At 41.6% G+C, this 24,556-nt stretch overlaps 1 long non-coding RNA gene across 1 annotated transcript; it reads left to right on the top strand.

Annotated features, from left to right (window-relative positions):
• Positions 1-4,333: 4,333 nt before the first annotated feature.
• On the top strand, positions 4,334-12,188 carry LOC309531747. Its single transcript, XR_014219419.1, has 3 exons — positions 4,334-4,412; positions 9,746-9,826; positions 11,262-12,188. It is a non-coding gene; the product is annotated as an uncharacterized lncRNA (long non-coding RNA).
• The last annotated feature ends 12,368 nt before the right edge of the window (positions 12,189-24,556 follow it).

Here is a 24,556-nt window from a genome sequence, read left to right as displayed (position 1 = left end):
GGAGGGAAGGAGAAGAGCTGATCTCCATATAAATAAACGCTAGATGAGAGATCTAGGCGGAAAGGAGGAGGAAGCAGAAAAGAGAGAAGGGAGAGGCGATCGATCTCTAAATTCTGCAAACTGAGGTTTGAACAGGACATTTAAAGCAGAAGAGCGCTCTTTGGCAGAGGTGGATTTGACCACGAAAATGACCTGGGGGGCGGGGAGGCCCGGCCTGCCTCCCAACACGGATCCCCTGGAGATTTTGTTTGGCGGCTGAAGCTTCTTCCGCTTCTTTGATCGGAGTCTGGCGAGGGGCTGCGCTCGAGTTTGCTGCCTCTTGGTGGCTCACTGCAGCCGGCAGAGGAAAAGGAGACGGAGACACCACTCCAAAGGAAGCGAAAGAAAAGAGGAGAAACCAACTGATGGGTTTCTTTCCCCCCGGAAAAGCAAAGCAAGGAGGTGCCTCCCAGCATCTTCCTGCCTCCGTCGGGGGCCGCACCTGGCGGAGGAGGCTCCTTCCCCGCCGCGCACTCGCCTCCCTCCTCCCCCCCCCCCTGCCTCTGGTCCAGCTCCGGAGGAGGAGGAGGCGCCCCGCCGCCCCGCCTCTTCCCGGGCGCCTGCTCCTGCCCCCCCCCCGGCTCCTCTTCGCTGCTCTGCTCCGAGGGACCCTCCGTCTCAGCTGCCGCCTCGCTTTCCACCCCCTTCCGGCATCGGACACGGCACCCGGGACAGCCAGTGGGCAGCTAGATCGGAACTGCCTGCATCCAATCACAGGGCTGGTTTCGCTTCAGAATCCCCGAGGCCTCATGGGAAATGTGGTTCTCTTTAGAAGCCAAAACAAAAAAATTCCGGACGTTTTGACAAGTTTTAAAGGTCTCATCCCCACCAAAATCCCCCCCAACACAAAAAAGGGCATGTCCGGGAAAATCCAGACGTATGGCAATCCCAGATCCTACATGGAATTCATGATACATGCCGATAAAGAAAACAAAAAGGACCTGTTGCCAGAAGTTGAGAGACTGTCCATTTGCTCAGGATGAGCTAATAGAATAGGTGATATTCTTAGGGGTCATAATCTTTGTGAGACTAAGCTAAAAATAGAACAGTAGAAAGAGAAAGCGACAAGAGAAATCAATACATACTAAATTGAAAATATAAAAAGAATACCGAGACAAATTCTAGCCTGTGCTGCTCAGAAAGAAATTAATTGTCATATTTAGATGGACTAACAAGGGGGCACAGCTGAACAGGAAAATAATCTTTCACATGCACATGAGTGGATATCCTGTGCTGGATTCTGATCAGCTTGAAATGTTCAGGTGTGGTAGTTTTTTTAATGCACTTGTACCTGAGAATAGTTTCCACTGAGCTCAACAGAATTTATTTGTAAAGTACATACTTTGGATAGATCTGTTATTGCCACTTTCACAGATTAAAAGTTTCATATAAACTGCAAAAGACGTACCCAACTATTTCCTGGTTCTTTTTAAAAAAATGTTTGGGCTGCCTTATAAATTAAATGGGTGTTCAAAATCTGACCCTTAACCAGCAAAGGGCAACAACTTTGCAGATTGAGTAATTGTCTTTTCATTCAAGGTTATATACTAAGTTTGTAGAACTACTGAAACACATTGTATAAATCAATATGATCATTGGCTTCTTGGGGAATTATATCAGCACTATGAAATATCTTTCTAATAAGTCCTAGGTACGGCATGTGAAATTGAGATTCAATTGATATCTAATTAAGGATGAGAAGAAACCCTCCTGATAAACTCACCTGTCCTGAGAGACCTTACCTTCAGAAGGTGGTGGACACGTCTGCAAGGCCTGGCATTAGAGGCTGGCCACTGGCAATTTACCTGGCAATACTTGGAAGGCTTTAAGAAAGCCTGATCCCTCAGAATTAGGACTTAGCTTGAATCTTATGACTCTGGGTGAGAGGTAGGAATCAGGCCTATATAATGTCCCCATGCCTTGAGATTATGCTAGTTGGATCAGAACTTCAGGGAGAAAACACTAATGCAGCCATGATACAAGAGAACCTTAATTACGGCAACTAGTGGGTCTTAAAAGAGTTTTCTGGCTTCTGTTTCCTGTTGCCAGTCCATTGCTCTCTTGAAAATGGCACCTCTCTTGCCATCAAGGATGAGCAGCTTCTGGGTGCCTGCCTGCCTGCCTTTAGGGTCTTCAGAGTGATGAGGAAGCAAGGTCATCTTTTGAAGTAGCCAATCATGTCATCTTCATTTCCCCATTTGAACTCATCTGAAGCCTATTTTGCCATACCCTCCAATATTTCTCCTATGAAAATAGGGACAGCCTATTCTATTATTATTATTATTATTATTATTATTATTATTATTATTATTATTATTCCCTGCCCATCTGACTTGGTTGCCGCAGCCATGCTGGGCAGCTTCCAACATATATAAAAACATGAAATATTTAAAAACTTCCCTATACAGGACTACCTTCAGATGTTGAATAGTTGTGTAGTTATCAAGTTACCTTTCTCTTTGGCTCAGGGGTCACATACTCCATACATCCTATTTGGGACATTCTGGGATCAAATCAGAAACCTGGATGGTTTCTGTAAATCTGCGACTGTCCCTGGAAAATAGGGACACTTGGAGGGTCTGTTTTGCCATTTCAAACAAGTACAGCCAGGCTTGCAGGCATTTTCACTGCCCTCCCTTTTGCTTTGACCCACTGAAAGAGGTTTGCAGGGTGTTATTCCTACTAAAAGGTTCATTCTGGATATAACCCACCTGAATGTGAGCTTAATACTGCTTGCTTTGTTAGGGTTAATTGCCATGTGAGTTTAGGTGGTTGGATGAAGGCATCCCAGAAGCACTTGAAGTGTGTATGGGAAAGGACATTGATGCTGATTTTCATGACCCTACTGTGAAGCAGTTGAAGCTTTGGTTGGGCCCATAGGGAGACTAGAGGAATGCCTTTTGGTTGTGTGTTCCACACTTGAGGGTGGCCATAATTTGCCTCCAGATTTGTCTTCTTCCTCTGCTCTAGAGAAACCTAAGGCTATGACTGACATGATGCCTGTTTTTTGTTTTGTTACAGGAATTTGTAGGTAGGTTGAATGTACTGGAATGTAACTCTGTGGGTGTCCCAGGGCCTGAGTCAGTATGGTCAGCAGCTGTTGGCAAGGGAAAGCTGGCTGGTCAAGTTGCTGGCAGTTCCCATGCTACATAGACATTGTAGAAGAAGAGGGCTATGAGTGCACATGTGCACTGGGCGCAAGGGGTAGGGCTGCAGAAGCAAGGGCACCATGCAAAGAGCAGGAGCAGGAGAAGGAGGAGGAATTGAGCACTGCTGCCTTTGCTGTCCACAACAACTCCTGGAGGCCTTTTGGTCCTCTTGAGTGAATCCAAGTAGGCAAGGACACGAATTTACCAAGGGAGAATGGAGTGCCGAGAGTAGGAGAGAGGACTGGAAGGGCTGGATGAGAGAGTTGTTATATATTTTCATTTGAAGCTGAGACTAGATGGGTCACTTAGGGGGAGCTGGCAGGTCGGGGGCTGCCTTGGAGGTAGAAGAAAAGAAAATGCTGGAAATTCTCAACCCCATTCCTGAGTTTTCTCCCTCCACACTTCCAGGATAGCTGCCCTACTGCTCCCCCAGAAATAATCCACTTGAGAACTATAGGGATGTGCACAGGAAATCACTTTTGGTATGGAAAAGAATGGAGTGGTGGAAGGGAAGAGATTCTTTTTTTCCCCTAAATGAAATTCTGGATTGAAGATAATGTAATATAGATTCACAAAAGAACTTCTGCTGGCCGAGTGATATTTTTGGCTCCACTCTTAAACACAGAGTTTGGGGAATTAATTGTGTGTGTATGTAAAGTAGAAGTTTGGAAAGGTCTGTTTTTGGTGTGAAATGAGGATCCGTGCAATTTTCAACTCTCACCACATCCCATGTCTTAAAACACAGAGCTTGATGACTAAACTGTGTGTATGTTTCTGTTTAAAGTAAATGCTATGAAAGGGGTGGACTTTGGCCTTTCAAATTTCTGTGGTGCCCTGTGCAAGGCCAACATTTGGCGCCCACCCACCCTTGCCTCACACCTTCCATTGTTCTGAATTAATTGCATCACAGCTGTGGCGCCGTGTGCCACCCCCTTTGGCTCAGAGCCCGGGGGGGGGAGCAGTTGGGCTGCCTTAAATGTTAGTATTTGTAATGCAATTTCATTGTGAACGTATTTCGCAAAGAATAGGTGGTACTAAAGAAAGGAGGTGGTGGTTGACAACTGGCAGTTGGAAATTGGCAGTTGAGAGTTGCTTGTTACTTCTGTTAGTTCTGTCTTGACTGTGAAGGTGAGAGGTGTGGGGACTTCATGCAGACACTGTCTGGAAGGCTTTGTAAATTATACTTCAAATGTTGCCAGCTTGACAAGTAAAAAGACTGTTTGTGTAAGACACATATTTTTTTATCAAAAATAGCTAACACTTCTGCTCTTCATTTCCTCTTCTACCAGGTTTGTTTATGTGCCAGACAGGTAGACCTGCACAGCTGATCATCTTAACATTATGTGTTCCTATGAACACTTGTCTTTTCTTGTTTTCCCGTTTTCCCCCTGTTATCTTGTTTTTAGTAAAGAATAACAATATACCCTTGACCGAAGAAGGGTGCATTCCTTCTGTCTGGGATGGTCGTCCTCTTCCACCGAGTGCGCAGCTTCGGGAGGGACGCACATGGAGCGGTGAGGGAGGAAGTGGACACCCCCTAGACAGCCAGATCAACCGAATCAACCCTGGCGATTAATGGGGTGACAGATGTCGCAGCCAGATCGTCCTCACATCCGAATAACAATATGTATACAGTGGTGCCCCGCAAGACGAACGCCTCGCAAGACGGAAAACTCGCTAGACGAAAGGGTTTTCCGTTTTGGAGGTGCTTCGCAAAACGAATTTCCTATGGGCTTGCTTTGCAAGATGAAAATGTCTTGCGAGTTCCTGCTGGGTTTTTTCCCTTCATCCTCCCCTTTTTCCCAAGCCGCTAAGCCGCTTATCAGCTGATCCGCTAAGCCGCTTAACAGCTGATCCGCTAAACCGCTAATAGCGCTAATCCGCTAAGCCACTAATAGGGTTGCTTCGCAAGACGAAAAAACCGCAAGACGAAGAGACTCGCGGAACGGATTCTTTTCGTCTTGCGAGGCACCACTGTAATGGTATAAGCATTGGTGGTGGTGTAGACAATGAAGTCAGAAGGCATTTATAAATGCATACAGTACTGACTGGCAACTATGGAATCAAAGAATCATAGATCTGTAGAACTGGAAGGGACCCCAGGGGTCATCTAGTCCAGCTCCCTGCAATGCAGGAATCTCAGCGAAAGCATCCCTGACAGGTGGCCATCCAAGCTCTGCTGAAAAACCTCCAAGGAAGGAGAGTCCACCACCTTCCAAGGGAGCACTTTCTGTCAGAAAGTTCTTCTTGATATTTAGTCCCACCCTTCAGAGCAGGAGAAAACAAGCTTATTCCCTCTTCCATGTGACATATAAATAATTGCATCATTAACACTGGCTGTTCAAAAGTGCAGTTCACAACAAATTTAGGAATACCACTTATAGTTAAGGTTTCTATCTAAATTTCCAACCAGTGACATATTTGCTCATTTGTTAGACTTCATGTTTTTTATTTGAATGACATGCTCACAGTGACTGTAGTTAAAGTTTAATGTGTCATATGATGTCATGCCCCTGTGAAATCCATGACATCTCCATGATGTCGCCAGGGGACTCCCTCAGGTTTGGGCCCTGAAATCTCAAGGTCTGGAATACTCCTGACTTGACAACCCTTTTCTCTAGTCATCAATCAGTACTTGATTGGGTGGACAGGATAGTTGTTTCCTCGTTGTAAACTATACATAGATGTCTCTGTCCCATTTAGGGACCATTTATTCCTGTAACCAAGCAAAGTCATTGTGAAGTAAACATTTCATATTTCAAATATGAAATGTGAATGGCAAAGATTGAAGCTATACTAAATTTAAAAAAATTTGATTATCCATTTCAGCTCTGCTATTCATGACTTACCTATATGACTTTAACTTTATAATGTATTTTACACCTCTTGTTTTGTCTGTTCTCATAATATGTTTGTGAGTAGAGGCACTATTAATCCTCCTGTAAAGATAGGGAATTGATTTTGAAAAGTAATGACTTGCCCAAGGCCACAAAATGACGCCGTAGCAGAAGTGGCAAATTAGCCCAGGTCACAAAGATCCAGCTGTGATCTGTTTTCCTAGGGAATCTATCCAACACTACATCACACAGGGCTTTATTCAATGTCTTTGAATTGAGTTTGGCACATTCCCTTTCACTGCAGTGTGAACAGCTTTGCTCAACTTATACCAGTTTATATAAACTCAGAAAAAGAGTTTCCCAATTTCCTTGTACTCACAGTTTCCCTTGAATATTTTTAAAAAGTTGCAAAGACCAAAGCAGAATCCAATGTCTTCCATTGATTCCCTTTTGTAATAGAAGGCTCTAACATAATTCTTGACTTGTCTGTTGCTACAGATTGGATTTTTATTAGCTGACAACTGTTGCCTGTAAATAAATAAATAAATAAATAAATAAATAAATAAATAAATAAATGCCGTCTTTAAATAGTGTGCATTAACAAAATTAGATTTCCTACTTGGATTTTACATTTATTTTGTTTGACGTCATGTAACCAGTAAATTAGACCAACAACACCTGGGGACCCACATTTGAAGAATGCCGCATTAGATTTTGTCAGCAATAATAAAAATAACAACAGTAGTTGATACTGGTAATAGAGTTTATTTTGATGATGATTAAATCTCACTAGAATAGTGCTAAATAAAAATCCATTAATCACACTTTTGAATTATTTAGAAGGGTATGTGGAGGAAGGGAATAAAGCAATGGTTACAATATTTTAAACATCAGCTAAAATGTCTAAATATTTTGTTTTGGGGGTAACTATGCCTCCCCTCTTCTCTTAGTGGCTCTATAGAATATGGGATCCATCAGTTTTGTATAAACATACATAACTGTGTGAGAGAAAATATAAGATGTGGAAACAGATTTATTGGGGAAATTTGTGATTTTATTGCCCTTTGGAATGAAAAGTTTGGGGAAGTTATTAGATCACTAGGTTCATTGGTTAACTCTATAGTATTTTAAATTGATAGAAAATGTAATATTTTCTGTAAAAAGGGTAAAGGTAAAGGTACCCCTGACCGTTAAGTCCAGTCACAGACGACTCTGGGGTTGCGGCGCTCATCTCGCTTTACTGGCCGAGGGAGCCAGCGTACAGCTTCCAGGTCATGTGGCCAGCATGACTAAGCCGCTTCTGGCGAATCGGAGCAGCGCACGGAAACGCCGTTTGCCTTCCCACTGGAGTGGTACCTATTTATCTACTTGCACTTTGACGTGCTTTCGAACTGCTAGGTTGGCAGGAGCAGGGACCGAGCAACGGGAGCTCATCCCATCGCGGGTATTCAAACCGCTGACCTTCTGATCAGCAAGTCCTAGGCTCTGTGGTTTAGCCACAGCGCCACCCATGTCCCTAATATTTTCTGTATTTCTTTAAAATGCATTTATGTAAAACTTTTAATTTTTATTATTTTTCTGTTATTTACATCAACCATATAGAAATTCTATAAAAGGAAAAGGGATTTTTTTAAAAAAATCTTTTGACACTAAACCCAACCCAACAATTTCAGCTTGAAAATATTGTTTTAGATTCACTTAGAGTCACTATTCAAACATCAAGGAAGGAAGGGAAAGAAAGACATTGAGATAGGGTTGACATGAATCCGGGAATTCTTGGACATGTCTTCTTTACATGCCCATTCATGGGGAATTTTACATTTTAAAGCAAATGTCCTGGATTTTGGGTTAGAAAAAAATATTTGTGGGCAGCTCTGGTTGAGGCTCTGGCTCTGGCTTGGGTGGCTTGGGCTCTGCGGCAGTGGAGATGCTATCAGAAGCTCAACACCTTTTGTGTCCAGATTTTTACCTCTTGAAATATGGCAACCCTAATTGCGAAGGCCTCCCAGCAATGGAGGGATTTAGAGGGGAATGCTGATCCACATGTGCCCAATGCTCACCAATAAGGCTGCTCTGATGGTCCTGCCAGAGAATGTCGTAACCCTTTGATTGTTGGGTGAAGTGGGGGAGTTCCCTTTGCATATTGGGCATGGAATGGTGGTAGAGGATGGTTCAGGCTGGCAAGAGTTGACCCTGTATAGTTGTAAAAAGAACGATCCTACTCAAACCACTACAGTGGTACCTTGGTTTGCAAACAGTCTGGTTTGAATGCGTTTTGGATTACAAACACGTCAAACCTGGAAGTGCGTGCCCCGGTTTGGATTACAACCCATAATATTTTTTTTTTTTTTGGATTATGAACAAAAAATTTTTGGAAGCCCCACTGGCGAAAGTGCGCCTTCGGTTACAACCTGTTTTGGTTTATAAACGGACCTCTGGAACGGATTATGGTTGTAAACCAAGGTACCACTGTACTTGCTGCTGAAGTACGTAATTCATAATCCATCTGTCAAAAATGGATGTACCATCTAGCTGTGAAAAGCTGTGACAAATATTTACAGATTTTTGAGGGCCATGCCTAGTAAATCACTCTTCCTTATTCTGTCTATTTTTGTCTATTAAGACTGCCTTCATATTCTATGTATTTATATATTTGTCTTTTGGTCCTATCCTATTAAAAAGGTTTAGTATAAGATGCTAGGGCTATCATTCAGCATCTCCCCCCCAATGACCGCTCCACGCTTAAAACGGGGGGCGCCCTTTGCGTGGACGCGCGCAGCCCCTAGACTGGGGAGGGAGAACACCCAATGCCTGAGCCAAGGTCTACCCACATTTGAAATTTAATAAAGTTGTGCCCAATTTAATCCCATAGCACGTTGTCATGAGTCGTTATTTCACATGACGGGGGTGACCGCGCGGGATCTGGGGACTCCGCCTGTCCACGCAAACAGAAGTTATTCATTGGAGTAGAGGCAGAAGAAGACCCCACATCTGCAGTGCATGAGCATGCAAATGTGTGCATGCGGACACTGTGACATCATGCCAGCACAGCATGCAATTTCGCAAACTGCAGCTGCCGTGAACCATTCATAACATCTTTTAGGATATTTATATAGTTTTGGTATATCTTTGACAGCAACAAATAACTGCCTTTTTACATCAGTGAAAGACTGGCAATTGCTATCGTAGAGTACATGAACGCAGCAGGTTGTGTATTACCATTCTACAACATGTAGTAGACAGTGAGTGGTTGGTGATTGGGTAGGGGTGAGGACAATAATCCATGCTATGAACCTAGGGTGTTGCAATAAAAACATGTTTATATGTGCATTATGTGAAGGCTTGTGTGTCAATTATATTACAAGTTTTTTTTCTGCAGCTTAAATTTAGAGGGGTTTTTTTGGTCTTTTTGACACATGATAGCGTAAGCTGCCTGCAGACAAGCCAGAATATGCAACCTGTCATATTCAAAGCACATGTTCATTATCATGACAGATACTGATTGTCGTGAAAAATGGTTCTAATTGTGTGTTTTTTAATTGTAGAAGCTAATTCACCTAATATATCGTCTGCTAAATATAATTCATTGGCTTCTCCTGCTCTGCTGATACCTAGTTTGGGATAGAAGTTTTCTCCCGAACTCAGGTGATCTACTCTTATCATTCTTGTGACCCCAAATCTTGTGCCACTTTAGACTTACATCCAGGACTTTTTTTTCAGCCGGGATTTGCTGGAACTCAGTTCTGGCCCCTCTCAGGTGGGGGCTACTGCCATTATAAGAGAATGAGAGAGGCCTTCGTGGTGAGTTCCAGCACCTCTTTTTCTAGAAAAATAGCACTGCTTACATCCCTGATTCAAGGTTACCTAAGCAATCATACTACAGAATATCATTGCATTTAAATTTATGTTTTTAACACTTGAATCATTTATGGGTTTATAAATGGTTCTGTCTCATCAACCCATTCAGTTTTAATATAGCAATTATTGCTTTAATTTTCTCTTCAATTCTTTGGTTTTACCTTTTGTTTTTTGTTTTTCTTTACAAAAAGAATAATGAAGGGAAAATAGGGCTGACCCAGAACAACAAGTGTCTGTTGTAGTCTTTCTGAAACTCTTTTTGAGTTCTTCAGAGTTTCTCAGATTTTTTTACTTGAGTATTTTCTTGCCATTTCTCTTTAGGCCATACTAGACACTCAAGTGAAACTGAGCTACCATAGAAATTCTGCTAAGCTTATTAAAATTCCTTCACCTTCTTTTGAAATCCTAAGATATTGCACGAAGGAGGAAGCCTTACATTTACTTGATATTTCACTTTAAGATAAACATTTAGTGGAAATTATGTCTTTGGTTTCTCTATCATGTAACTCCTCACATTTCTTGGGGAAACCTTAATGCTTTACTGAGCTCACCAGAGCAAAATAATGAAACTGAGGTCTCATTGACACTTTTTGCCCTGTAATTTCTAGGCACAGGCTCACACTTTTCCGGTTTGTGTCAAAGCACTTCCCCCTATCCCCACCCCACTGTTTTCCCCAGGGAAGCACAAACTCGGAACAAATGGCAATTTGGGTGTTCCACAGATTGCTGTTTGCTCTGATTCAGCAGTAGTGAGTGAAAATCCCGGGGGAGGGGAGCACTCAGACACAGACCTGGAAAGCTTGGACCTGTGCCTAGAAATGCCGAGCAAAGGTAAGTTCATAGAATCATAGAATCATAGAGTTGGAAGAGACCACAAGGGCCATCGAGTCCAACCCCCTGCCAAGCAGGAAACACTATCAGAGCACTCCTGACATATGGTTGTCAAGCCTCTGCTTAAAGACCTCCAAAGCAGGAGACTCCACCACACTCCTTGGCAGCAAATTCCACTGTCAAACAGCTCTTACTGTCAGGAAGTTCTTCCTAATGTTTAGGTGGAATCTTCTTTCTTGTAGTTTGGATCCATTGCTCCGTGTCCGCTTCTCTGGAGCAGCAGAAAACAACCTTTCTCCCTCCTCTATGTGACATCCTTTTATATATTTGAACATGGCTATCATGTTGGGTGAACCATGAGTTTGTGAAGCTCAGAAGCTCAATTCTATGCAAAGATGTTTAATCCACTGTAAGCATACCTTTGACTGCAGTCCTAAATACACTTACACACCTGCTAAAAGGAGTATTAAAAGACCGAGATTTGATGTAATGCGTAACCAGTTCTGTGGACAATAAAGTGCTTTTGACTTTTTCTCCCCAACTGAAGCCCCTGCTTTCTCCAGGCTTGAAGACAAACCACTTCTGAACTGAATGAGAATTTCACGTGCAGATTACAGCATGGAGAGCTATGCTGCTCCAAAATACAATAAAAAATCGAGCTGAGTGGAGCAATCCCCATGGGTGTACCAAAAGTAGCTCTTTGAATTGTGCCTGTCATTTATAAAATCATAATGAATTATATAGCTCTTGTTTGCAAAGTTATTAATGACAGCTCATGAATGTGTGCAATCAATAATATAGGGGGATTTACTGGAAAACAGAATGAAAGACCTTGCCCAAAGCCACAGAGAAAGTCACTGTAGAAATTGAACTCTACATTTCTAGCTTTTGGTGACATATAAGCTACACTTTAGTATCTGATGTCTGAAGCCTCCCATTTTATTTTCATAGTGAGCATTAAATGCACCTTGAGAAACACTGTACACTATATTTGCTTGTGTAACTTAAGAAATCCACAATCTAAGAGAATAGGAGAAAATGCAGTTCAGGGAGTGCTGAACCATGGAAGCCAGAGGGAAGGACTGTTAGGGTATCCAGTAGAAAACGCTGGAAACATTGGAAATGACACTAATACAATGAATAGGCCAACACTGCATTATCAGGATCAACAAAATAATAAATCAGTCATTGGGGAGATTTCTTAAACAACAACATGGAATGGATTATGAAATGCAAACACAAAGCCGGAACCAGCCTATCTATGGAATGCTTCTAAGTTTATTTACAAGGGAACACACTAACAGATTACTCGTGGCATCGACAGTAAATATATTTTTATCCTGGATGACTGCAGGATCTGTGTGGCAGAGGGATTAAGTTAATTGGGAAGAGTTGAAAGCAGCAAATCTCTGGGAACAGGCAGACTTCAAGTCAGGGTATTTAAAGGACAGTCAAAGCCAATGTCACTTGCCATGGAAAGAATCATAAAAAGGTTGGCAAGGGCAAAAAAGTAATTCAGAAATGGTGTGGGGGAGGGGAGGGGGCAAAGCCATTCAAGTCACTCACTAAAGGACAGTGGTTAGTTGTAAATATATAAATACATAAAAGCAAGTAGTGTCTTTTTTCATATTCTGTATTATCTCTGCTTGTGAGTTAATGTGGGTAACTTCTGAAAATCAGATTGTGTTTGGCATATTTGGAACACAAGAGAGATTGTGAGTTACCTCAGCATAATAAATTATGCAGAATGGTTGCCACATTTTTGAGTATTTCCCTAGGGGAGAAGCACCTTTATATAGCAAAACAGCACATGAGAGAGGCCTGTTGGGTTAAAAACAACAACATCAACAAACCCCCACCACCATGGAGATAGAAATTACAGTCTTCTACATATAGTCTCAGGTAGTACAGTCCAGAATTCTACTACCTCAGCCTACCCTGAGATCCTGACTAAAGATTAGAGCTCTCACATGAAGAGTGGCCTGATCTGTTGAGAATTTTGAGATATTCTCCAGAAACACACACAGAGAAGAAAAAATCTGGAGAGACTCGTGCACCTGCTGGCCACCTTTCTCCATCCATTCTCTTGTCCTGCCCAGCATCTCCCTGGGAAGCTTCCGAATTCCTACCACAGTTTTCTCCAACCTGGTGCCTTCCCATCACTCCTGGACAATGTGGCCAAAGGGCAGAGATGATAGGAGTTACAGTCCAAAATATCAAAAGGCTGGAGAAGACTGGTGCAGCATGTAACCAAGGACTCATTCAGAATATTATGTAGAATAGTTGTGAGTTTCTTCAGCAATTCAAATGTAACCAGGTAAAAGGGAATTTCATGGATGTGTTTCTTCTGTAAGCCTCTTTCCTTTGATGTAGGCATCAAAGCCTGGATATGAAAAGCAGAAATATGCCAGTACAAGCATCCATTAGGGAACTGATTTGAAAATCTACCGCCTGTTCCATCTTTCAGATCTTACCTATGCCTTTCTTGAAACTCAACACCACTGAGGGAAATTTCTTGGTTCTACTATAGTGATAACATGTCATTATGGAAAGCTTACTTTGCACCCCCTAGACCTTTTGGGTCTCCTTTTTCCACTAGAACCCCAAGATCTACCACCCAGAGCAAAAGTTAGGATTAAAGAACAGGATGTCTCTGAGCAAATTCTGAGTTGTAGAATTTGTTTTCAGGACAAGAGCTGATCTAAGTTCAAAATCTTTCCACACAAAAGTCCACTCCTGGTTAGTGTTCTTCATTTCAGCAGCCTTAATTTAGGTGAATTTTTCTTGTTGTTGTTGCTATTATTAAACAATCTAAACAAGTTAGAAACTTTTGCCTGCAAGTTACCCAGAGATCTTTTAGTAGATCTCTTTTTTTTTAAATGAAATTTATTAAAGTTTCAAAGAAAAGAATTACATGAATTAAAAAAAGAAAAAAAAGAAAGACAAAAGAAAAAATAAAAGAAAAAAATACAAAATACAAAAAAAGATAAAAAACACTTTAAAAATACACCAATCTTTCCATACCTGTAATGTGTATGGGTTGCTCGTGCGTAAGTTGCCGCCTCTCCAGGCTTTGTTGCCTTGCTAAACCTTTCAGTCTGGGCAGCCCTTCACTTCATGGCTGCCTCAGTCGCTAGCAGAATCCGTCAGTGGGCGTTTCTTAAATCTTTTCCAACATAAAAGTTGTTTGACACCCAGTCTCCTCCTACTCTCTCTGCGCGGAGGTCTTCTGCGCAGGGTGGGCGTGGGTAGCGGAGGACCCGTGCTCTCCCCGCTGGTGTCCGGTGAAGAGTCCTGGAGCCCTCTCGCCGATTCCCCCATCTGCCCCCCTTTATTCCTGGTGTTGCGCTGATTTGCTTCCCCATCTGCGGAGCTGCCTCTCTCCCTGCTGGGCCCTTCTCCAGCATCATTTGAGAGCCTTCCCTCCTCCTCTAGCTCCGATGTCAGTTCCCTGACAATACCTTGCATTCATTTCCTTGTTTCCCTGACCTCCTCACACCTCCCTTTTTTGTATTCCAATTCAGTTAGCTAATTCAGCAATTTCTTTCCCTCTTTGTTTTTATCTTAGTCCTTTAACATAATATATTATAACTTGTTATCACCTGTTAACAATCCATTTTTACACACACCTTTATAACATTACTGCTTAAACCACTTAACTTCATTCTGACATCATTCTAACATTCATTAATTTTACAATATTTCTGTAAATAGTCTTTAAATTTCTTCCAATCTTCTTCCACTGACTCTTCTCCCTGGTCTCTGATTCTGCCAGTCATTTCCGCCAATTCCATGTAGTCCATCACCTTCATCTGCCATTCTTCCAGAGTGGGTAGATCTTGTGTCTTCCAATACTTTGCAATAAGTATTCTTGCTGCTGTTGTGGCATACATAAAGAAAGTTCTGTCCTTCTTTGACACCATTTGGCCAACCATGCCCAGGAGAAAGGCCTCTGGTTTCTTCAGGAAGGTATATTTAAATACCCTTTTCATTTCATTATAAATCATCTCCCAGAAAGCCTTAATCCTTGGGCACGTCCACCAAAGGTGAAAGAATGTACCTTCAATTTCTTTACATTTCCAACATTTATTATCGGGCAAATGATAGATTTTTGCAAGCTTGACTGGTGTCATGTACCACCTGTATATCATTTTCATAATATTCTCTCTTAAGGCATTACATGCCGTGAATTTCATACCTGTGGTCCATAACTGTTCCCAGTCAGCCATCATTATGTTATGTCCAACATCTTGTGCCCATTTAATCATAGCAGATTTCACCGTTTCATCCTGTGTATTCCATTTCAACAGCAAGTTATACATCTCGATCTTTTAGTAGATCTCAAACTATCTTTTCCTCACCCCACTGCACACACAACAGTTTGTTGTGTGACCTCTCGATGCTCACACTTGCTTTCCTCACAGTTCTAGATATTATGTAAATAGGAAAATATGCCTGTATATTATGAAAAGGTATGCATGCTCCTAGTGCAGAACTAAAGATGAGGGAGAAATCTGATTCTGGTCTCATTTGAAGTTGAATAGAACAGATATTCACAAATTTGCATCTAGACTAGACCGTTAGGAGCTACATTCCTCAAAAACAGAGCAAGAGATGAAATACCTTTGCAAAGATATAGCCCTGTCTACATATTACTAACCCTAAAAATGAATCCAAAAAGATCCACATCCAGGGGATGGACAGGATGTAAGCAAAAAGTGGACTTCATGCACCCTTGCCATCCAGGTAGATCAACTAGACTATTTCATCAAAGGAACTGTACCTAACTGATGCCAGTTCCTAGGGGATTCCAACCTTGACCGACTTCCCCCTAGGGGAGGGAAGATTATGAATAAGGTGATACTGACTTCCAAGTGAAGATGGCAACGAGTAAGGCTGCTTGTCCCTGAGCTCTGAAGTCTTGTCTAGTTTTAATTTGTTTTTAACTGAATAGTTTTAAAGTAGTTGGCTCAGAATTACAATTACAATTCTATTCCTGTTTCTAACTTAACGATTCTCTGCTCTTTTAAAGCCACCCAAGTTTGTGGCTATCACTGTTTCCTGTGTGAAGAAATGCTTTACTTTATCTGTTGTGAATCTTCCAACATTCAGTTTCAACATTCAGGTGCTCTTAGACTCCAACTCCCACCAGCCCCAGCCAGATGACCAATGATCAGAGACCACATCTGGAGGTCCCAGGTTCTCCACTCTTTCAGTAGACTATACTGAGCCAAATGGAACACTACCCTGACTCAGAATAAAATAGCTTCCTAGAAGTTATCTGAAATATATAGCATAGTGTCAATTTTCACATAAAAAGGAGGATTACAGCTCAAGACTTACTGCTGCGCAATATAACTCTTTCACTCGAGCGGAGCCTCTTTTTTCTGAATACCCAAATAAGAAATAATCTTGTTTAAAAATATCGTATCTTTATGTCATGATAAAGATAGTAGCACCATCAATATAATGACTGGTGACAATGTAGGTTTGCTCTGACACACTACTAATTCAGTCCTCTGCCTTCTGGAATCTTTCTGTCATTTATAACACAAAGCAGTCAGGTGATAATGGGCCTTTTGCCTTACAGAGTTTCCAAGCTACTGGATTAAAAAAAAATCCTCTGTAGTCCCTATAGCATTCTTCAATAACGCTACTGAAAGAGCATCAATCACAAATAGCAACTTTGCTGTAATGTAACCCAGCAATGTAACATAGTTACAACTAGAGTGGAAATTCATTCTGTGCACATTTTAGAAGCAGCATTTCAAAATCCCAATTAAAAGCAGTTGGGGTTTTTAATATGAAACTAGGTATTTGAGGCCCCAGAGAAGAATGAGACTATTTTATTGCTTCTCTTCTTTATCCAGGCTTCTCTGCCCCCCCATGTTACCAGTGTCCTTATGTGCATGGCTTTTTTAAAGCAATGTATTATTTGATTGTTGTTTTGTTTGTTATATTTTAACCTCACCCTTCCTTCTAAAGGAGCCCAGGGTGGCATACACATAATCCAACACATTACAAAATTAAAACATTTTAAACAACCACATAAAAACTAAGCAAAAAACTAAACTAAACAAAACCAACAGTACATCCCAGTGACAAGTGATAATATAAGGTTAGATCCAGTAACCCTCCCAAAAGGCTTGAACAAACAAATACATTTTTAGCTTGCCGGGAAATGCAGACAATGTTATGGGAAGTCTCTCTCTCTTCCTCCCTCTCTCTCTCTCTCTCTCTATATATATATATATATACTCGCACCCACTTTGTGCAGTGTTTTATTGTTGTTCACATGCACTTTGGTAAAATGATGCAGAATTATAATCTTTTTTAGCGCTGCAATTATAGCCCTAATGGAACAGTCTCTCTCACACAATTTACAATTCAGGTCAGGGAGCCCTTCCCTCTGTATCACATCTTTTACTGTTTGATGGAAACACTATCAAAACAACAGCAACACCCAAATGAGTGAAATATGGTCTCTTCCAGTTTCCCACCAACCCCGGAAAACAAAATGAAGAAGGGAGGGTGTAACTAGCAGGTGAAAGAACTCACCAGCTCAGGACATAATTTTCTGCTGGGAATCATGGGATCTGTACTTTGCTTCCTGAATTGATTCTAGAGTCAAAACTATAACTCCAGGCTCTCCAACCTAAAATGGTGGCTGAGGGGCATGGGACTGTTTTTCTTCCTGAATCTCTCTATTGAGGGCTCATAGCTCTGCGTGAGTGAGACAGGTTAGCCATGAAGGTGGCCTGTACGTCACCCTTGGGTTACAACAGACCAGCAGGGCTGACTTTAATGAGGCAGCGTGTAGCAGTCTGCTTTGGCAGCAGGCCAACAGGGGTGGCAAATCTGACCACCTGCCACTGCGGCTCTCATGAGATCTCACCAGAAGTCACAGCTGTTTCCCCTCTCTTTTCTGGTGCTGCTGCAGCTGCCTTGCTTACCCCCCCCCCAAAAAAAAAACCCAGCACCACCACCAGAGAAGCAAGGAGAAGCAACTTTCAGGTTCCAGAGAGATCTTGCAGGGCTCTAGCAAGATCTTGCTGGAAACCAGCACCACTTATTTTCACTTCTCCAGTGGCACATTGGTGCCTCGCCTCACAAGAACTCCATGAGATCTGACCGGAAGCTGTCACACAATCCCAGCAAGCAAGGTGGCAGTGGTGGAGCAGGTGTTTTGCCTCAGGTGCCAAAATAGGACAGGCTGCCCCTGCAGAGCAGGGGAGATGAGTTTCATGAATCCTACATCACCTTGAAGTTGTCTGTGTTTTCCCTCATATGTTTTATTTTCCTGTATGCCGCAGTGTTGTGACCAGTTAGCATTTCTTATTTATCCTGCCCATCCAGCATTAATTGTAATGGGAAAGTGAGAAAGATTGCAAACTGAAGCCAATATGTGACCAGCCAGTTCTACCCTGTGACTCAGGGGTGGTCCTGCCGTTGCCGAGAAATGAAAAAGAAGGTGGGGCATATTTAGCTCTGCTAACCCACTCAAGGTCAGGCTCCATCAACATGCAAATCCAACCCTGCCTGAATCCTTTTGGATTGGGTGGACAAATTACTTTGTTCTAGAGTAGTTTCCAGCACTTATTTCAACGTTGCCAGCATATTGTAAGAGTTTGTTCCATAGCACAGCTTGCAAGGCAGATATTTTTCTTCAACTATTTTAAGCATAACCACAATGCTAGCACAAATGAATACATTTTATTATTATTATTTTTTAAAAATGCTATTTATTAGAAGTTTAAAGATTACAGAAAAAAGAAAAACAATAAAAAATTTAACAGAACATACATTACAATACATAAAAAGAAAAAAAACATAAAAAACCAATACAACAATACAGCAAAAAGAAACAAAAACACTAAAGCACACATCCAATATTCCATATCTTTACCTTTCATTTACTTGTTTCATCGACCTACTCACACCTCCCTTTTTTGTATTCTAGTTCAATTCACTGTTTCAGCAAATTCTTTCCATCTTTCTCAATTTTTGTTCTATAATTTATCTTAACGGTCTAACCTTATTTTTTTTCATTTTGGCCCATTATCAATCAGCTTTTACTTAATTCTTTATTACATTTCTGCTAAAACCATATAGCTTCATTCCAGCATCCTTCTAACATTCATTAATTTTGCAATGTTTTTGTAAATATACTTTAATTTTTTTCCAATCTTCTTCCACCGACTCTTCTCCCTGGTCTCGGATTCTGCCAGTCATTTCCTCCAGTTCCATGTGTCCATCAGCTTCATCTGCCATTTCGTTTTTGTTTTGTTTTGTTTTCCAAATAGGGGCAGCCATGTTTCTGCCCCACATCCACACACCCCAGATGGACTGAAACAATGCTGTCTCTGGGCCACAGCTGAAGTCAGCCTAACCTTTTTAAAAAGATGTTTTTTTAAAAAAAAGCATTAAGAAACTGCCTGCTGCTATAAACTATATAGTGTAGTGGTACCTCCGGTTATGAATTTAATTCGTTCCAGAGGTCCATTCGTGACCGGAAACCGTTCTTAACATGAGGCATGCTTTTGCTAATGGCGCCTCCCACTGCTGCTGCTGCTGCTGCGCCGCCGGAGAGCGACTTCCACTCGCATCCCAGGGCAAAGTTCACAACCGGGAGCATCTACTTCTGGGTTAGCAGAGCTCATAACCCAAAGCATTCATAAGGAGGACAGTACGTAACACGAGGTTCCACTGTATAAGAAACAGCTCCTACATTCAGTGCCTGTAAATGGAGCAACAATATTCAAGAGCCATTTCAGTACAGCTGTGGGACATTCATTTGAAATTTCTATGTTTAATGAGATTCATTGTTTCTTCTTTCCTTTTGTTCCTAATTTGCTGACAATCAAGATCTATTAGTCTTCTAAAAGCAATTTTCCAGAGAATATTTGATATGATTTCACTTTGAAATAACTTCCAAGGATTAATTATGCAAAAATAAGTAATATGATACTTTTTGAAACTATAGGCCATTTGCTTCATTGGTTGCTTTTAGATTACAATATTTTAATGTCTCTATTGGTTGTGAAATAAACAAGATTAAACATGTCTAGAACTTGAAAGGAAATGTTTAAAACTACTGAGGAGAATGGTCTCTTTCTGGGGTACTAACAAAGGAGATTCAATAAATAAAAGTAGTTAGCAAATAATTTAACCTGTGCAGTTGCAGCTGCCTTCAAAGCAATATGGGGTTTTCAAAACATGCTCAGCTGTGCAGAACCAGGCATGTCAAAGGGACATTCTAATAGTTTTACGGGCAACTTCAAAAGAAACAGTACATAATAAGCACCAGGAGATTTGACAGCCCTAATCTTTTGGTAGGCAACCTTTAGACTTGAAGGGCAAGTTGAGTTATTCAGATAAAGCAAACATAATTAGAACTAAGTGAAAGTTTATGCTATCATGTATCTAAGTATGTATATATCTGTACATATGGGTACGTGTTATAGCATAGTTGTGGCCCTATGTTAAGGATGAGTTGACCGAATTACATGACATCATTATAATGAGAAATAGTAGATGACTTATAGCTAGAAAATGGACTGATTAAACACTTGGCGGTGTAGAAGTCAGTGTGGGGATTGTGTGTGCCAAATTTGGGCTAAGAAATGATTTAATGCAGGAAAGGGATTAGAGTTGGCTAGATATCTCAAATGGACCTCTTTCATGTCTTAAAACTGTGGCTAATATAGATATAGTCAGTGATACAGTTATAAACTATGCTAAATGGGAAAACTTATGGTCCTCTAAACCAGGGGTACACAACCTAAGGCCCAGGGGCCGGATGCAGCCCAATTGCCTTCTCAATCCGGCCTGTGGACGGTCCAGGAATCAGCATGTTTTTACATGACTAGAATGTGTCCTTTTATTTAAAATGCATCTCTAGGTTATTTGTGGGGCATAGGAATTCATTCATTCCCCCCCCAAAATGGTCTGAGGGACGGTGGTCTGGCCCACGGCTGAAAAAGGTCGCTGACCCCTGCTCTAAACCATACAAAATGGTATCTGCTTATGTGATGGAAAGCTCTTTAAAGATACCACACAGGTCATACTGTACACAAGTACAGTCATACCTCGGGTTGAATGTGCTTTGGGTTGAGCACATTGGAGTTGCGCTCCGCGGCAACCTGGAAGTAACGGAGCGTGTTACTTCCGGGTTTCACCACTCGTGCATGCGCAGATGCTTAAAATGATGTCGCGTGCATGAGCGGAAGCAGCAAAACGCGATCCGCGCACATGCAGACGTGCCATCACGCGTGTGTGCTTTATTTAATGGATTTCCTATTTTTCCTTTGCAACCTTTAAAGGCTAAGCTTGCCAGCTGACCTGAAAACCCCTAGCTGTGGCTGTCCCTGCCCCTTCAGGAACCAAAAATCTGTAGAAATCAGGTGGGGTGTTTGTAGGACATGGGGACCAATATTATCCCATTCTCATGTCACCCAATGGACTAATTGTTGAATACAGAGAAACAGCTGTAGCTATTAAAATTTGGCAACCTTATTAAAGAGAGAGATGGTTTGTCAGGGGAAGAAGTTGGCAACCTTTATTTCTAATCTTATTTCACTTAATAAATTAGCACCTAAATGGCATAAGGCAAGTAGCACATGAATTCTTACCCTTCTAAATGGTGTGTGATTTTTAACAAACAAAAACAAACAAACAAACAAACAACCTAATGTGGCTATTTCTTCCTTACTTTTTCCATTGCATTTGAAAATGGAATTTCCATTTTCCAGTTTTCACAATGAGAGAGTTATTGGCAAAGCCCTTTCCAAACTTACTCAAATTCAATTGATTAAAAACCCTCTCAGTTTAACTTGTTATATTAAGGGTTTCCCTTGTGTACTTAAGCTCCAAAATGCAAGGAAAATACATCTGTTAAATGTAACATATGCATTATCTAGGCAATATTGATATTGTATGAAATCCTATTCTATAGCTAGTTCCAGCTTCAGCACTACCTTGGGGCTGGATAGCTTTCACTGGCAGAATGGTGGGCCGAAGCCCTAGATTTTTTTGTTCACTGGAACAGAGACACATGGAGTAGAATTCATAGAATCATAGAATCATAGAATTGTAGAGTTGGAAGGGACCACTAGGATCATCTAGTCCAACCCCCTGCAACGCAGGAATACGCAGCTGTCCCATATGGGGATCAAACCTGCTACCTTGGTGTTATCAGCACCATGCTCTAACGAACTGAGCCATCTGGGCTTGGGCAACGTCACACTCTTCTAATTGTTCCAACTGCAGAAGCCTTCCTGCTTGTAAGTCAAGGCCCCGCTCCTTGCAAAATTAAAGAAATAAAACACATGGACACCAGTATTTTAAGTTAATGGGCTAAAAAAGGCCACAACTTTATTGGTTACAGAATGTGAGTGGTATTGGCTTAGACACTGGATCCGAACCGACTATACCTGACTCCTATCCGCCCTGCAGGGAGTCATACAAAGGTTAACAACCTGTAGGAGGAGCTTGTTGATGCAAATCAACTGGAAGCTTTCCCCTAGAGTCACCGGGGGTCGAGCCATGGCCCTACCCACCACCTGGGCTTCGGATAGGAACCACGACCACCGGATTCCTTTAACAGAATACCCTTCAAGGTAGATGATGGCCACAACCTCCCCTCCAACACACAACGCGTTTTCCAAAGCCTAACCACAAAACCGTACAAAGTTGTGATGATGTGCTACGAGGTAGGCAAAAAACCAAGTGGCTGGTGCCAATCTGCCAAGTGGAAAAAAATCCTACCAGGCCCCTTGAACAGGCGACCAACCAAGGTCCATAGCAAGGTCAGGTGCTGAAGCAAAACCTAGAGGGAGGGAGGGAGGGAGGGCGGGTGATCCATGCAAGCAGAAAGCAAATAGAAGGAGCCCCAGACCCATGGCTGCTTAAATGCGGCATACCATGCCCCCCAGCCAGCCAGATTGGCTGACTGTGGGCGTGACGCAGGCCGGGGACTCCCCGTGACGCAGGGGGCCTTGAGGGGTTACCAGAGGCTTCTGGTTGGCGACTATGAGAACAGACGCTGGACTGGATGAGCCTTTGAGCAGATCCTGCTGGGTTCTTCTCAGAGCTGCACATTTAATGATTTTGCCTTTCTGTTTTCTGTAATATAGTAAGAACAGGTGCAATGGTAGAAGAGAGGGAACAGTAAAAACACAGAACAATATTTGTTGCTCTGAAGAAGGTTCTGTTGATGACACTGAAATTGTGATTTTTATTCTGGCTCTCTCTCCACAATTTGTTTAAATATGACTCTGCCCTTGACAATATTATGAGCTTTGTTTGAGGGTGTTAAGCTCTGATAATTTGTTAATTTTTATAGTACTCATCTAAACTCACACTAGGTTGCTTCCATTGTAATAATTGCAATGGAACACAGAACAGTAACACAGAAAAACATAATTTGTTCTTACAAAACAAAACACCTCATTCCTTTCCCTAGTGCTCTTTAATAGTCTACATGCACTAGCCTGACACAAGAATGGCATAAAATCAAATTTGATTCAGTTAACATGCTTTATACAGGGTTCTGTGTACTCTGTGATAAGAGTTTCTTGTTGTAAACAATTTATTCTGCATGTTATATTATTTTGCATGATTCATACTGGTTTTGCAAGTCATGTGAGGGACAAGGAACTCCAACCCTAACCACCTAGAGTTGGTTTCTGGTGGGGGTTTTTAAAGCTCCCATTGCACCAATGGATTCTCAGCAAAAGTTCATAGTGCGCTGGGGATTAAGACAGAAAAATTCAGCCTTCTTTATTAAGGTGATGCTGAAGCTTGTAATAATTGGTTCAGTATATTAATTTGTCCACTTTGTAATTGTCAGTTGTAATATAAATCAAGTGCTGGATGAAAATGCAGTCTTGAAATATTAGAGAACCTGAGACATGAGGCAAAATATACAGGCACAATTCTTCTCTTTTTTTATTTCTGTCTTGTCGGAAACTACTCTGCTTTCTCAGGTTTCAGCATTAACTTTGTTGTTCCCCCTGGAAAAAATCCTGCAGACACCCCTGTGTTTAACCCCTTGCTTTGGATTACGCTCTCCTTGTTGATGGCAGGAAGGTACAATAATGACTTCATGGCAGGCTAAACTAATGGAGTATGCGGAATTGAATGGTTGAACTGGCAAATTAAGAGAACAGGAAGGGAGAATTTTTAAGGATGATTGGAAAATATTTGTTGAATATTTGAAAGCTTACTGTAAACATCTAAAAATGTTAGCAGGAATAGAATAACTCTAGCAGTGAAAATATAAACAAATGAATGAGTTAAAATATGGATGAATTAAAATAGGGAGCAATTAGAGTATGCAGCAATGAAGGAGAACTGTAATGAACCATGGAGGGCAGGAAGGGAAGTCAGTTGTTAATGTATGGATGGATTATTTGATGTGTGGTGCTTTACAAAACTGAAAATGATAAATAAAGTTTTTTGTTTTTAAAAAACTCTCCTTGTTGATTGCTGGAAACAGTGTGACCAGACCTCACAGTCAGGCAGCTTTTCTTTGTTTGAGTATCTTCTCTAATTGCGTCAGTTCTCTCAACTGTTTCCAGCAAACATTTTAGGTGATGTTCTACATCCAGCTCTAAAAACTAATTTTGTTCCTTGGAGTGTTTATTGTGGGAGGTGGGGGGAAACAGAGCAATCGAACTTTTCCAAGCTGTTCTGCACTATGGATGGTTGTTTCTGGTTCATCTGTGCCTTGTTCTGTTCCTTTCTTGAAAGTCCTAGACTGTCTTTCATATAGGCAGTGATCAATATGAGACCTGCTGAGATTTAATGGTGCCCACGCCATCCTGGCAACTGGTATAATAC

Source organism: Podarcis vaucheri, assembly GCF_965113315.1.
Source record: "Podarcis vaucheri genome assembly, chromosome: 4".
NCBI lineage: Eukaryota > Metazoa > Chordata > Lepidosauria > Squamata > Lacertidae > Podarcis > Podarcis vaucheri.
Note: the sequence above shows the minus strand (reverse complement) of the source record. Positions and strands in the feature narration are given on the sequence as shown.